The sequence below is a fragment of the Triturus cristatus genome, chromosome 7 (genome assembly GCF_964204655.1).
Source record: "Triturus cristatus chromosome 7, aTriCri1.1, whole genome shotgun sequence".
Classification (NCBI taxonomy): Eukaryota; Metazoa; Chordata; class Amphibia; order Caudata; family Salamandridae; genus Triturus; species Triturus cristatus.
The window spans coordinates 1,610,311,140-1,610,326,622 of NC_140590.1; the positions used below are offsets into that span (position 1 = coordinate 1,610,311,140).

The 15,483-nt window shown below is 48.9% G+C and overlaps 1 long non-coding RNA gene across 1 annotated transcript in view; it reads left to right on the top strand.

The window, feature by feature from the left end:
- The first annotated feature begins 1,765 nt into the window (after positions 1-1,765).
- LOC146812492 (uncharacterized) overlaps positions 1,766-15,483 on the top strand; it is a 66,805-nt gene continuing 53,087 nt past the window's right edge. Inside the window, exon 1 of the long non-coding RNA XR_014966867.1 lies at positions 1,766-1,876. This is a non-coding gene — a long non-coding RNA (uncharacterized LOC146812492). The remainder of the gene's footprint in view (positions 1,877-15,483) is intronic.

Genomic DNA, 15,483 nt, shown 5'->3' on the forward strand with positions numbered 1-15,483 from the left:
GTCGTGGGTGGAGGCGTACTTTTAATCAGTTCAATAGAATTACGACGCCTCGCTCTTAATTCTGCAAGTGTAGCTTCACGATCTGAACTCGAGGTAACTTTAAATAGATAACCGTCAAGAGTACCTCTATTAGCACAATCAGCCATATCGATATAACTTAATATCGTACCCCACTATAAAATACGTACAACGAAAATGAAAGGGTATGAACACAACCCAACAGTAAGGGACAAACCAAAATACTTTAAGAACAGTACGGAGGAAAGTCAAGGGGGTGAGCCCGGCCCGTCCTCCCTCGGCTCCTAAGGGCTACAGAGGGCCCGCCCTTTGCCCGGGCTTAGCCCGGCGTCGCCCGCGCGCGTCCCGCGACGCGGAGGTAGCCTCTGCCTTTTCTGCGCCTCCGGGCGCGAACACAAGCGGAAGTGGCCGCAAAGCAGCCTGGGAGCTGTAGTCTCCCCCAGTCACAGGCGCGATAGCGTTGAGCGCCGACAGAGGAGACACACAGCGTTTGCACCCCAGGAGCGGCGGGACAGCAGGACGTCCACCAACAAGGTAAGTGTAGCAGCAAAGGATTTTGCACCCCCATGAATATGTAATATCTGTGTTACATTTTATTTCACAAATGCATCCTTGGTGGGGCAGCAATCTTTCTTCCCCTTACTATATGGACTCCCTAAATTCGAAATCTCACCAGTCACAGTAGCAGAAGTGATTTATTGCATGGTTGATGCCTTCTGCACCCCACACCATGCTTTCCTTCAACCTTCCCCCCCTTTCTCATTTCATAAAACCCCATCACACTGAATCTTCTATTTCATTTTCCTAGACACTGGTGCTCCCTCCCCCTTGGAACCTATATTTCCAAGCATGTCTTTTCCTTTGCATACCTGCTACCAGTGCCTCCCTCCATCACCCAAAACCCTAGCCCTGCTGTTCCTCTGATCGCTGTTCTTGACAGACCTGCTTGCAGAATGCAGCCTGCCCTGTTCCATGTGTATAAGACAAACTTTAGAAACAAAAACCTGCACAGTGCACAAAACCAGTGTCCATGAAACTCGGAGAATTGGTTGCAAAATAAACTTTTATGTGGGTCCTTGTGAGAATGGACCCGTGGGACTCGAAATAAATTCAATAGCACCAAATTTCTAATGAAAGTTATTTACTGGTTTAAAAAGCAAAAGTCAATCAATATTCCGTGGGTTTAAAACACACAAGTGTCCTAAATTCCCTGAAAATGTAAGCATAATACCCCATGAAAAGTATCAATAATGGGTCTGGCAAGGATCCATAGTCGCACATTACTTTCTTGTCAGGATACTGTGATGTCTGCTTACTCTGTAACAGGCCGCTGTATCAGACAGGGATTGGGACATAGTAAGCCAATCTGTTTCAGATTCGTGACTAGTTATGTCCCAGCTACACAAGCCTTTAAGAGTAAAGTTTGGCATGTTACTGACTGCCACAGCCATCCCTGCCAGCGGGTCTGGCATGTGACTGACTGACTGCCACGGCTGGCACATGCTTTCAGGGGCGAGCAGCCTTTCAGGGGAGAGTTTGGCAGGTGACTGACTCTGCCAAAGCCATCCCTGCCTCTCTGGGAGAGCAGCCTTCCAGAGGCGAGTATGGCATGCGACTGACTGACTGCACGGCTGGCACACGCTTTCAGGGGCGAGCAGCCTTTCAGGGGAGAGTTTGGCAGGTGACGGACTCTGCCAAAGCCATCCCTGCCTCTCCGGGAGAGCAGCCTTCCAGAGGCGAGTCTGGTATGTGAATGACTGACTGACACAGCTGGCACACGCTTTCAGGGGAAAGCCTGGCATGTTACTTACTCTGCCACAGCCACCCATGCCTTTCCAGGACGAACAGCCTTCCAGAGGTGAGTCTGGCATGTGAATGAATGACTGACTGCCACGGCTGGCACACGATTTCAGGGCCGAGCTGCCTTTCATGGGAGAGTTTGGCATGTGACTGACTCTGCCACAGTCATCCCTGCTTTTCCGGGCTAGCAGTCTTTTTGACAGTACTCTTACTGCACAACTTACCACCTACCCTTCACCACTTACAAGCCTGTCATCTTCACTTAACATGTGTACAAATAAGTTTGTTTGCTTCTTATTTTTGAAAGTTTTGGTAATGTGTGGGGGAAGTAAAATAGAAACTCCAACAGGCAGTGAGCTTGAGGTTTTCAAGTCACTCCGTGCCCTTAAATAAGTTACTTCTGCCCCAGAAAAGGGAGGGCATTCTTGTTTTCCCATATGGGCGAGGTGCCAGCTGTGTAGGGAGGGGGCTCGGGGTCAGATCAGCTGTGAATGAAGGGGTCTGTTAAATGTCTGAATCCCTGAGTTTGCTTCACGGGGAGGGAGGGGTGCTGAGGTGAGACGGGCTGCTAGTATTTGAGCAGCCAGAAGTTGGCAGCTGGAATGCATTCTTTGATATTAAAGTCCAATATCCATTTTGGCCGTTTTAAGAATTGACACCAACAGAAATGTCTGTGTTGATGCCCAATACTGCAAACAACCCCTGGAAGTCTTCCATGTTTACACAGGTGGGCTAAGAGTTGACATCCATCTGTAAGTACCAGTCTCTCGAGGCATAGCTGCCATTCAACTCTCTGTCACATATCAATCTCAAGTACTTTCTTATAGCCAAGCAGCGCTTTACATTCTCGGAATTTTTGAGCACATATAGGTAAAGTTATAATTGAAAATACAAGTCCCATAATGCAACGAGCTTTTTAAAAAGCTAGAACTGGGAAGAAACTGTCAGACATGCTATAAGGAACATTGGCAGCTGTGCAATCGTTATTATCACACATAGAATCTTGATAAAGCCTTCGGAGTCGACCCTTTCAGTCAGATCTGGATCAACAGGTTCAAGCCCTACTCAAAGGGAGGAGCCAACAGGTGCAAGCCATACTCAAAGGGAGGAGCTGGCCTTTCACTTCATTGCTGCTGGTTTAGATCAACAACCTCCAACCAAATGTCACATCCTACTGGCAGGCAAGAAATGGCATCCAGCTACACAAATACACAGTCTCACTTTCTTCATACATGTAAGAATTCTACACTTGCTGCTCACACCACTCTCATTCCAACCTTTTAAAGACACTACTCTTGATCAGGTTTCCCAGCCACATCTCACATCCAACTAGAAGGCAGGAGATGGCATCCAACTACACAAATACACAGCCTTGCTTTCAGACATACAAACAGTCCACACCTGCCGCTCATACTACTCACAATCATAGCTATCAGAGACACTACTCTTGGTCAGGTCTAGATCAACCTAACATATACCCACATCTCACACCCTAGTGGCAGACAGATGTGTTTGTCTACACAAATAAACTGCCTTACTTTGAGGCATACAAGAATCTTACAGACCTCTAGGGGTAATCCCAGAAAGGGACCTAGAGTTACACCCCCTATATAGGTGGGGGAGTACAATATGTAAATGTCTGGTTCCAAATGTAGGAACCCGCAGAGTCTCTCCACCTCACTCGGTGGGTAGTCTTACTTCATAGATGTAGGGGAGGAGCCCGACCACTTGAACGGGCCAACGGATCGTGGATGCGGGCAGTGCCGGTATTCCAATGCGTCTCCCTGACGTCTGGATTCTATTTAGTAGCCAACGTACTGTCTCAGCTATGGTGCCAGACGGCTGTATGTCACGGTGGCTCCACTTTTCCATTGCTGAACTTTGATTTTACATGACATCGTGTGCGTTGGTCAACTTAGAATGAACAAAGACTACAACTCCCAGAATGCACTGCTATGTAAAGGCAAAGTCCTGGAACATGGTATTCTGGGCGCTATCTGGTCTCAACAGATCACAGTTCAGTTTAGGGAAGACCGGGAGTTGGCATCAGCATGCACTTTATTTAGATAACCTACAATCTCGGCAGAGAGAGCGAGTCAACTAATCTCAAATCTCTACCTATTACCCAATCACAAATCTCTACAAATTACCCAATCACAAATCACTACCAATTTTATGCAGACATGCACATCATGATTTGGGCAACGGAGCCTTCCTCATTCCATGGTAAAAAAAAACAAAAAAAACTAGCAATGCTGATTAGGCAACAATAACTGTATCTATGCACACTTCTACATGACTCGAGCTGCTAACAGGCTAATAGAAGTTCACGTTCAAGAGTACTTCACTGTCTCCGGTGTGAATGCGTTATTTTTTTTTCCTGCTGGAATTTTTTTTTACTGTTTTATTTGTGACAAAGCATTAGCTCCTTGCACCTCCCATCGCAGTAAGTGTTCCCATTTTAAACAGTTAACCAGCAGGGGCCTTCAATGCAAGATACGGGTCACTAGTGAAGCATTGTCAGCTCGTTAAGGCCTGAACAGAGCAATCAAAGGTAGATGGGGGAGGGGCGGTGTGCATACGATTAGGAGCTCTCAGTAACCCCCACCCCCTCCTGAGCCATTCTCAGAGATAACGCGAGCGCAGCCAGGGCGTGAACAGGCACTCCTCGGAGTGACAGCGTGTGCGCGGCAGCTCGCGGTGTTTCTACTTGCAAACAGCCCCGGGGGGGATACGGCAGGATCGAACCCCCGGAGAAGAGGAGGGGATAAGAGGCCCAATTCAAATGACACGCATGCCACTCCCGCCTGGGGCGCCAATGCAGAAAACCCTGGTCCGTCTGACCCTGGCTGCCCTACATTAGAATCATGGATGTCTCTGGTCCTCTCTGAAGCGTCAATGTGCGTCTCTGATCTTGGCCCTGCCTTCTCTAGCGAAGTATCTATCTGTACTTTCTATCTGACTGAGTGTCTCTGCCCCTGGCTGTCCTATATTAGTGTCATTCGTCCCCTCTGCGGCGCTAATGTGCGCCTGTTTCTGGGGACTTTGATCTTGGCCCTTTCGGAATCTCTTTCAGCCTTTCTCTGCTCCTTACTTTACAGCTCTTCTGGAGGTCGCTGTTATGCTTCAGTCGGTCACTTTGGATACCTCGGGCTCTGACCATCAGCTCTGGAGTTCCATCTGTGTTTCTGCTCCCTCACTGCACCTTCGGTTACACTTTCACTCTGCGTCTCTCTTGGTTAGTTGATTGAGCTGTGCTCTGACCTTAGCCTCCTTCCTTTTGATTTGTATCCACAACTACCAAGTTTCCCTGTCCCGGCGTGAGTAGCTCGACCAGTCCAGGTTTTTTCTTTACATTCTGGGACTTGTAGTCCATTTGATCCCATTATAAAACCAGGACTACAAGTCCGAGAATGGCAATGAATATCCTGGACTATCTGGGTGTATTTCGTGCACTGTGTTTACTCTCTCCCTCGTTGTCACAGCGTTCTCCTATTGCCTAGAGGAGGCTGCGCTATTTCCCGACTCTCAGCTCTTTCTTTCCTTAGGGTGTCTCTTGTTTTGTGTCTGGCAATGTCCAGCCCACTTGTCTGGTTCAGTCCATGCAGTCTTTAGGTTTTGGATGTACCATAATCTCGTTTGTTGTGTCTGCTCTCTTGGTCTGGCTATCATTTTTCCTGCCTCTCTTTCGCTGAGTACGGCCATGTGCTTGAGCTCACCTCCCCCTAAAGATTGCAACCAACCACTATTACTTTACTGCACCAGAAAAAAATAAAATGACTGCATGGAATGGTTTGCTTTGAGCGCACAAAACTAATCCTAGTAAACAGTAATCAATAACACTGAACTAACTATTAACCTTGGGTTCTAGACCAGCTTCCTGCCCTGCGTAAAGTGCTTCAACGCCTCGTAGTAAGCACTGTATAAATACAATTATAATACAATACTGTTTCTGGACATTTTAATGTTTCATTTGCCTTTCTCTAATCTAATCCAGTTTGTTTGGATGTCTCATGACTAGACCAAGCAGTCTCTTTCTGGATGTGCCCGGTCCTGGCTAAATCTCTCTGTGCTCTCTCGTCCACTGTCTCGTCCACTGTCTAGTTATCTTGTGTTCTTCCTGTGCCCAGTATGTTCCTGGTGGTGGTTGTACTCTCGTGTTGTGGGTGGCCTCTCTCTTATTACAGTCTTCCTCCAAGCGCTCCTTGTCGTGGTTGTAATCACTTGTTAACACATGAGACACACAAGACATGTGAAAGAAGGCACCAGCATAACTCTAGTAACCCAGGACCGGCTGCATACTGACAGAGAAAGGGTAGAGTGTGTGTCTGGTCCTCGCATTTACTTCTCTCTGTGTCTGCCCCAAGAGTCTGTTGTATTTTTGCCTGGCAGTGTATTCGCCATGGCGATGTCTAGGTCTTTAAGGTCCTAGTTCACTCTGTTTACGCTAGCCATCACTGATTACCTCCTGTCCATGCGGTCTCTAGATGCCTTGGGTTCTAGCCAGGCTGGATCTAGTCTTGCCTGTGCTGCAACTCCCTGGATGTCTCTGCTCTTGCAGGTGCTGTCTCACTTAGTGTCTTTTCTCTATTCTACCTTTCTCTTTATGCATGCCATGTTGGCTTTCTTTTCGAGTGTCTCAGCTCCTGATTGTAAATGCTTTCTATTAGTTTATTTTGCCCTGGTTGTAATCTCTTATATCCTGATGGAGCTCGTGCTCTCTCTGGTCTGCACTTTAACTCTAAATTGTCTTTTTCTGGTCTCTTCTCCTGGCTGTGATGTCACACTGACGTGATTGTGCGCTCTCGCTCTCTCTCTCTCTCACACATCTACTTTCAATTCTTTCTCTGGCGGTCTCACTGTGCCCTCCATGGGCCAGTCATTGCTGCTTGGGTTTCTCCGGTCCTATTTGTTGACGCTATTTTTCTCTCCCATCCAACTGGTGCTCATTCCCTAGTTGTGTCTCCTCATGTCTATGCTGGTTATCTCTTTTCTTTGTTCTCCCTCACTGAGTTCCTATATTATCTCTGGACCTGTCAGTGCCCCATCACACTGGGTGATGGTTTATGTCTGATTTTTTTTGCTGAGAAGCTTTCTCACAGATGTCCTGCAAATAATATACAGAGTAGGTTTTGGGTCAGTCCTGTTCAACTATTGGCCATCTTCAACCTGCCTCTTTCAGTCAATAGCTCGAGGCTTTGTTAATCATTCCTTGGCCCAGCCCAGAGGAGTACTCCTCTTTCAACTAATGCCAATAAGCAGTTTGGGTGTATATTTCCATCTGCAATCAAGAGCTTGCATTGAAGGACTACTTCACAGCTTAAGTTCTCCTGAGTTCTGTCTGCTTCTGCATGTTCCGTTACATGGGTCTTGTTCTAATGCGCTAACACTGTATGCATTAGGACATTAAACCCAAACATTTTGGCTTTGACAATGTTTGTTGACTCTGATGGCACTTGTTTGCCCTCTCGACATCTTAGTCTGTCTGTGCTTGCTTATACTCATGCCTTTCTTTGTACTTTGGTCGCTCCTAAGCACTTTTTGGTCCCATCTGTGGTCTCTGTATGTTTGTGATCTGGCTAGAGACATGCCCTCTCTGGTTCCCGACATGCACCCTCCCTTGCTTTTGGTACGCTGTCTTGTTCAATTCCTGGTTTTCTTCCTGCTATCTGTTTTTGATCCTGACTGTGATGTTGTCTACTGGTATCTTTTGTGCTACCTACGAGTGTGTCTAGTCTTTGCCGTTATCTTTTTCTCTGTGTCTCTGGCTTTGTTTGTACCATGTATCTGGTCCATACTTTGCTGAATCTCTTTAGGTGACTAATCCTAGGAGTTCCATTTCTTACTCTGCGTCTCTGATCTTTCATGTTCTTTCTTTGGGTCTCATATTTATGTGCTCCCTCTGAGGGTGTCCTGCCTGTGTTTCTTACGCAAGTCCTGCATTTTTTATCTCTCTGGATCGGACTGTGTTGCCTCTGAGTATCACTAGTTAGATCTGTCCTGTCTATTAGTCTTGGTATGGCCATGCTTTCTTTGAAATCACCAATTCTAAGCCAGACTGTGCAGTCTAACTGTGGGTATCCCTTGACGAGGCTGTGTTTTAACTCCCACTATTTAGACCCCTGAATCTGGCAGTGCCCTATCTGTATCGCAGATGACTGACCTGGATTGTGCTCTCTCTGTCTGACTCTGGTCCTAATTATACAATTTCCTCCTCTCACTTCCGTGGCACTAGTCGTGCGAGTCACACTTTTTGTTTTTACTGGTTCTGGTTCTGGGTGTGCTCTTTCTCAATGTCTATTTGTTCTGAATGTGCTCTTACTTTCACTAGGTGTTTAAAATTCTGGCAGGGATCTCCCTCTCTAATTCAATCTGTGTAGTCTCTCTTTCATCTGTAGTCTGATCCTGTCTGCACTCAGTATCCCTAGTTCTGTTTGGGCACTCTTTCGCTGGTCTTTGCTTTGTTCGCGCTCTTGGAGTTTCCAGGGCCATCTTAACAGCATTATAGGGCCCCGGGCAAAGCAGTGCACTGGGCCCTGCCTACACAACCACTCACAGGAATACAATGTAAGTTATTGCTAAAATAAACTTATATTTATTGGTACCGCCAACAAAATCAGTGTTTTGACATAAAAAAAATGGGGCCCCTATTCTCGTGGGGCCCCTGGGCAACAGCCCAGTGTGCCCATGCATTAAGACGGCACTGGGAGTTTCTAGTCCTTCTGTTATTCCTTTCTCAAATTGTCTCTTGTCCTCAATATGCTGTCTCTAAGGATGTCTCGTCGTGGTTTCCCTGCCTATATTTGGGCTTTCCCCTCACTCATCCAGGCTCTCTCTGGGTGTCTGTGGACGTGCCTTTGAGGTGTCTCTTTAATGTTCTTAGAATTACTCTGTTTTCTATATGGCTCTAATTCCGGCTGCACTCTGTCTCTCTAGAGGAGTCTTTGGTCCTGCCTGTCAAATCTCTCTAAGTATCTCCGGTCCTCACTGTGATCTGCGTCACTGGATGTCTCTGACCCTGGCTATGCTATCTCTTTCTGTTCCTGCTGTTCTTTCTCTCCTGTTTGTTCTTTTTCTGGTCCTACTTGGTCCTCTCACCCTGGATGTTCCTACTCTCTCTGGTCCAGGACAGTGCTTTAAATGGGCCGGTACTGAGAACCAGCACTTTTTTATTTTGAGAGGGGGAGTACTGGCATTTCTCAAGAGAGACATAATACTTTTAATTGAAGAGTACTGGCACTTCTCCATATATGCCAACATTTTAGGACAGGGACATGGGAGATTTAAAATAAAAAATCGGGAGAATGAAAATACCCCATTGACTTCTATTGTAAAAAATGCAATTTCAGGCGGGAGGCAGCTAAAAAACGGAAATTTTGGCTTGAAAAATCGGTAGTCTCCTGTCTGAATCGGGTCTATTGGCATGTATACTTCTCAGAAACAAGCAGGTTCTCTGGTACAGAGTACCTGCATTTCTAATTTTCCATTTCAAGCACTGTTCCGGGAGGTCCTCTTTCCTGGCTGGTTCTGCTCTTCTGAATCACTGATTCTAGCTGTACTCTCTCTTATTCTGGCAGTGCTTAAAAGACGAAGACCCAGCTGACAGCTGTCAAGTGTTTCTCAATCTCTGTGCTACTGTCTGTACTCTCTCCCTAGCCCTGCTCCTCTAACCCCTTCTTTTTCGGTCCTGGCTGTTTATTCTGCAGGTTGGCTTGTGCGCTGTCACCAGTTTTGGCTGTTCGCTTTTTATCTGCATACCTATGTCTATTCCTACTTCTGTTTCTTCGTTTCCCTGGTTCGTCAGTGCGTTCTCTAGCCTGACGGTCTCCACCTCTCTAAATGTTAAGGGTCCTGTCTCTTTGTTTGTTACTTCGGAACTTGCCTTTTCCCTCCACATTGCCTAACTATGTTATGTGCTTTTAAAAGTTGTCAGTCACCCACTCACTCAGCCACTCACTCACCTCCTCTGCTGCTTTCGGGGTGCTCCAGATTGTAGGTGTCCTGCGGGGCTGCCTCCGAAAAGTTGCGCTGATCTCAGACTTCCCGGGTAAGTCTTTCCCGGGTATCGAATCGCAGACTCGGAAGCAGAAGGCTGACTTTACTCGAGAGATTAACTCTTGCGCTGCCGGTCCTGCCAGAGCCCGATGAGCAGGGAGCCGGGCCTGCAGGGCCTGCCTGCAGTGGGATCGGAGACCAGCAAAGGAGGGGGAGGGGGCGGCAGGGCAGAGTTCGCTTAGGGAGGGGTAGATGTCTTTCGGACGGCAGGGCAGGGTTAGGTCCAGGGAGGGGTGGGCGTCTCTCAGACTTGGCACAGGGTTACAGAGCCTTTCACCTTTAGGTCGCTGGTGTGAACAGGTCACATGTTTGTAGCTGTCAAAATTCCTAATCATCATGTCTTTTATGTGGTTTGCACGCTGAATGCTCATTCTTTCAAGGAAAAGTACCATGAAAAAAATCTAGGACTGGGTGAGCTACTACTCATGCTCGACATGGGGCAATTTAGAAGTTTTACTTAAGGTAAGAGGTGCATATTCTCTCCGTAGGAACTTAAGATGGCAGGAAAAAACCTTTTGAATATCTTGCAGCGTATGAAGTAATTATCCAGTGTATTAAAATTACAATGTGTCAAAATTCGTTTTTGCACCTTTGTTGCTGCTTAGTTGATAAATGGGACGAACTGATATGCGTCAAGATGAATGACCTAATAACTCCTTTTAGAACAGAACACTGAGCATGCCTCAATAATGGAGGTCAAGCCAACAGATTTACAGGGAGAGCAGAGCCATGGGCCTGGTTCGGATCTTCTAGGAAGCGTTCAGCCCTAAAAGGCACAGAACACGCATAACGTAAAATATAATAAAGCTGTATCGAAATTCAAAAAGTGTATTTCCTTAACATGTGAAGCTTTGACATTAATAAATTACATTATAGCCATGCACCGAAAAGTACTTATTAAAAGTGATAGTTTTTAAATATGAACCATTAGGGCACTTAGAGGCAAGACAATTGTCATTTAAACACTGTACGTAACCCAGGTTATTATACAGCAGCATTATTTAAGAGAAAGTACCCCCTATCATACATTTTATGGATATTGCAAGTAACTGAGGAGTTCCAGAACCATATAGAGGAATGAGGCCAAATGACGAGTTCCTTTATAAGGTTATGGAACACCAAGGTGACTTTCAATATCCGAATAATGCACAGCAGAGGATACTTTATTCCATATAATACTTGGTCACACCATCATCTTTCCCACAAACCATTTAAAGCACAAGTTACTTACCTGTGGTAACACTTTTTCTGGTGGATACAGTATCTGCCTGTGGATTCCTCACTTTTTTAAATTACCCCTGCGCCAGCATTCCATAGAAAGTTTTTTCATAGCTCTCCCACGTCAACGAGGATGTCACAATAGCACTGCCCCGCTCGCAACTCCGTATGATGTCACCGGAGCCATAAGAAGACCTCGTCAATGTGCCGATGTCGGTTCCACCCATTTTTCCATGCATTTGAGGTGAATGGGTGGACCGACAAACATATTGCAAGTATATACAGTGTACAATATATACACAAATCTACAAATGAACGAGTTACTTACCTTTGGTAACGATATATCTGTAAGAAACATTAGTTAGTTAGATTCCTCACCTTAGAATATCCCCAGGCGTCAGGCTGGATCCAGAAAGATTTTTCGTCAGCAATACCCTTGCGTGTCTCTAGGCGTCGTCTGCGGCTCCGTGTCAGTCGTCGGTGTCGTGATCACCGGGATGATGTCGTCGGAGTACTTAGACGCTGCCATCGAGCGCTGACGTCCGTTCTTGTACATAGCTTTCCGTGCCAGGAACGCAGAGCCATGCAAGAGACAGACACTGGTGCTCAAAAAAATTCTAGGGCCCTGAAAGGGATGACCTCAACCCTAGATCTCGGTTCGCAGAACGGGGAGGATGGGTGGGGCGGTGAGGAATCTAACTAACTAATGTTTCTTACAGATATATCGTTACCGAAGGTAAGTAACTTGTTCATCTGAAAGAAACCCGTTCGTTAGATTCCTCACCTTAGAATAGATACCCCAGCAATACCAACCCCGGTGGTGGGTCTGCGAACCAAGATCACACCAGAAAGTCCTGGAGAACAGAACGGCCAAAGAAGCCATCTCTCTGGACTTGGCTGTCCAGGCAATAGTGTTTGGCAAACGTGTGCAGCAAGGCCCACGTTGCTGCCTGACAGATGTCCTGCAAGGGGACTCCCCGGCCCAGGGCAGTGGTCGCCGCTGTGGCCCGAGTGGAATGGGCCCTCAGCCCTACAGGAGGTTCCTTTTTAGCTAAGGAATAACAGGCCTTGATACACAAAACGACCCACCGAGAGATGGTTCGCTTGGGCACCGCACGCCCCTTCTTTGCGCCCACGTAGCCAACAAAGAGTTGGTCGTCCACCCGGAACTGTTTGGTGCGGTCCAGATAGGACAGCGCCCGTTTTGGGTCCAGACGGTAGAGCCTCTCTTCCTCTTTCAAGGGATGCGGAGGCGGAAAGAAGGTGGGCAGTGTAACAGACTGGCCGATGTGAAAGGCAGTTACCACCTTAAGGAGAAAGGAAGGATGAGTCCTGAGAACAACTTTGTCCGGATGGACAGAAAGGAAAGGAGGCTTAGAAGAGAGAGCCTGGAGCTCACTCACCCTTCTAGCAGAGGTGATGGCAACTAGGAAAGCAGTCTTAAGAGTGAGAAGACGAAGGGGACAATTATGAAGTGGCTTAAAGGGAGCGTACATCAGAAAGGTCAAAACAAGGTTCAAATCCCACTGAGGCATTACGAAAGGGACAGGAGGAAACAAGTGAGTAATGCCCTTAAAGAAGTGTGAAACAGGGGATTTGAAAAGAGAAGGCTGATCAGGAAGCCGTAAGAAAGCAGAAATAGCTGAAAGGTATCCCTTGAGGGTGCCCAGAGCAGAGCCCTGCTGGGCCAGGGAAAGAAGAAAGAGGAGAACCTCAGAAAGAGGGGCGGAGAGGGGATCCACAGCCTTTGCTGCGCACCATGCCACAAATTTGTTCCACCTGCAGGCGTATACCGATTTTGTGGAGGGACGCCTGGCTGCCAGAATAACATTAAAGACTTCAAGAGGCAAGTCAAATGGCATCAACTGCTGCCGCTCAATCTCCACGCATGGAGGTGGAGGCTGGACAGGTTCGAGTGGAGGACCGTCCCCTGCTGCTGCGACAGAAGGTCCTCCTGAAGAGGCAGTCGTATCGGGGGATCGATTGACAGACTGAGTAGCTCGGCATACCAGTACCTTCGTGCCCAAAATACGGAGCCACCAAGATGACTTGGGCCCGGTCGCACCTGATTTTCAGCACTCTGGGCAGAAGTGGTATAGGCGGCAAGGCGTACAACAGACCGCAACTCAACTTGCGACGAAAGGCGCCCCCGAGCGAGCGCCGCCTTGGAAACTCCAACGCGCAGAACTGCTGACATAGCGCGTTCTCTTCGGTGGCGAATAGATCTAACCAAGGCTCTCCCCACTGCTGAAAGAGGCCTTGCGCCACGTCCGAGTTTAGACGCCATTCGTGATCCATCATGCACCGGCGGCTGAGTTCGTCTGCTCTGGCGTTCAGAGAGCCCGCCAGATGTTGAACCACCAGGGTGATGCCCTGATGTTCCAGCCATGTCCAGAGGCGCAGAGCCTCTTGACAAAGGGTCCACGACCCCACCCCGCCTTGTTTGTTGCAATACCACATGGCGGTGGTGTTGTCCGTGAACACCTGCACCACACTTCCCCGGACAGAGGGAAGGAATGCCTTCAGTGCAAGTCGGATCACCCTCAGCTCCAGAAGGTTGATAGGGAGCTGGGACTCCGCCGGAGACCAGAGGCCTCTGATCTCCGCCTCTCCCATGTGACCCCCCCCCCATCCCAGGAGGGACGCATCCGTCGCCACTACGTGCTCCCAGTTGGGGTAGGGAGAGGGATCTGCCACTGACCCAATCGCGGTCCGTGAGCCACCACTGCAACTGTCTCGCAGTGCCCTCTGAGATTAGGACGTGGTCGAACAGGTTGCCCCGATGCTGGGCCCACTGAAACTTCAGGTACCACTGCAGAGCCCACATTCGCCATCTGGCGTGATGCACCAACAGGATGCAGGAGGCCATCAGACCCAGAAGCCGCAGCACCAACCTGACCGAAACCCGGGATAGAGGCCGAAAGATGAGAATCAGAGCCTGAATATCCCGGACCCGCTGTTCCAGAGGATAGGTCCGGAACTGTGCCGAGTCCAGAACCGCTCCGATGAAGAGGAGCTGCTGGGAGGGACTCAGATGCGACTTCGGCACATTGATGGAGAACCCCAGCAAATGAGAGGTCGGCCGTAGTCTGGAGGTGGGAGACGACTGCCTGGGGCGAGCCCGCCTTCAACAACCAATCGTCTAGATAGGGAAAGACTGGAACCCCCAATCTGCGTAGATGAACTGCGACCCTGCCATCACTTTCATGAACACCCGAGGGGCACTGGTGAGGCCGAAGGGGAGCATGGTAAACTGAAAATGCTCCTGGCCCACCGTGAACCGCAGGTAACGCCGGTGGGCCGGCAGGACAGGGATGTGGAAATAAGCGTCCTGCAAGTCCAACGCTACCATCCTGTCTCCAGGGTCTAGGGCAGCCTGAACCTGAGCTACAGTGAGCATCTTGAACTTCTCCTTCTGGAGGAAGGTGTTGACGCTCCTGAGGTCCAAGATAGGACGTAGGCCCCCTTTGCCCTTCTTGGGAACCAGAAAGTAGTAGGAATGACAACCACGACCTACTTCTGGACCAGGAACGCGCTCAATGGCCCCCTTGGCCAAGAGGGCCGTAACTTCCTCCTGCAGAAGTTGCAAGTGATCCCCTGAAATTCGGTGGCACTGAGGTGGCATGGGTGGAGGAGTCGCCTCGAAGGGGAGGGAGTATCCCCTTCGGACAATTTGCAGCACCCACCTGTCCGATGTGATGGTGCGCCAGTGGAGCAGGTGATGGCGAACTCTGCCTCCCACTGGCGTGGAATGGGCCTGAAAGCTCGGATGAAAGCTCGGACTAGGAGGGCTTTGAGGCGGATGCTGCTGGGGTAGATGTGGACGGACCGGCACGTTGTCACCCTGTACCGCCTCGGCGGAATCCACGTCCGTGACCGCGTGGAGGTTGATCCTGTGACTAGTTGGATGTGAGGGGGCGCCCCTTCCTTGGCCACGAAAGGGACAAAAAACGGAAGTTTGCGGGCGCGAGGCCGAAAGGCCCAAGGACTTGACCATAGTCCTGGAGTCCTTAAAGCGCTCCAATGCACTATCCGCTTTGACACCAAAAAGGCGACTGCCATCGAAGGGCATGCCCATGAGGGTGCTCTGGACATCCCTGGAAAAACTTGTGAACCGCAGCCAGGCGTGGTGACGAAGCGCCACCGTGGTCGACATTGCCCTGCCCAGCGAGTCCGTTGTGTCCAGTCCACATCGGATTGCATGCTGTGCCGCATCCCGCCCCTCGGCAAGAGCCCTGGGCAAGTCGTGTCCGGGCCTCCTCCGGACACTGGGGCAGCACGTCCTCCACCATATCCCACAGGGAGTGGGAATAACGGTCCAAAAGACACGCGGTGTTGATAGACCGCTACCGCAAACTAGGAGAGGAGAACAGCTTCTTCCCAAACTGTTCT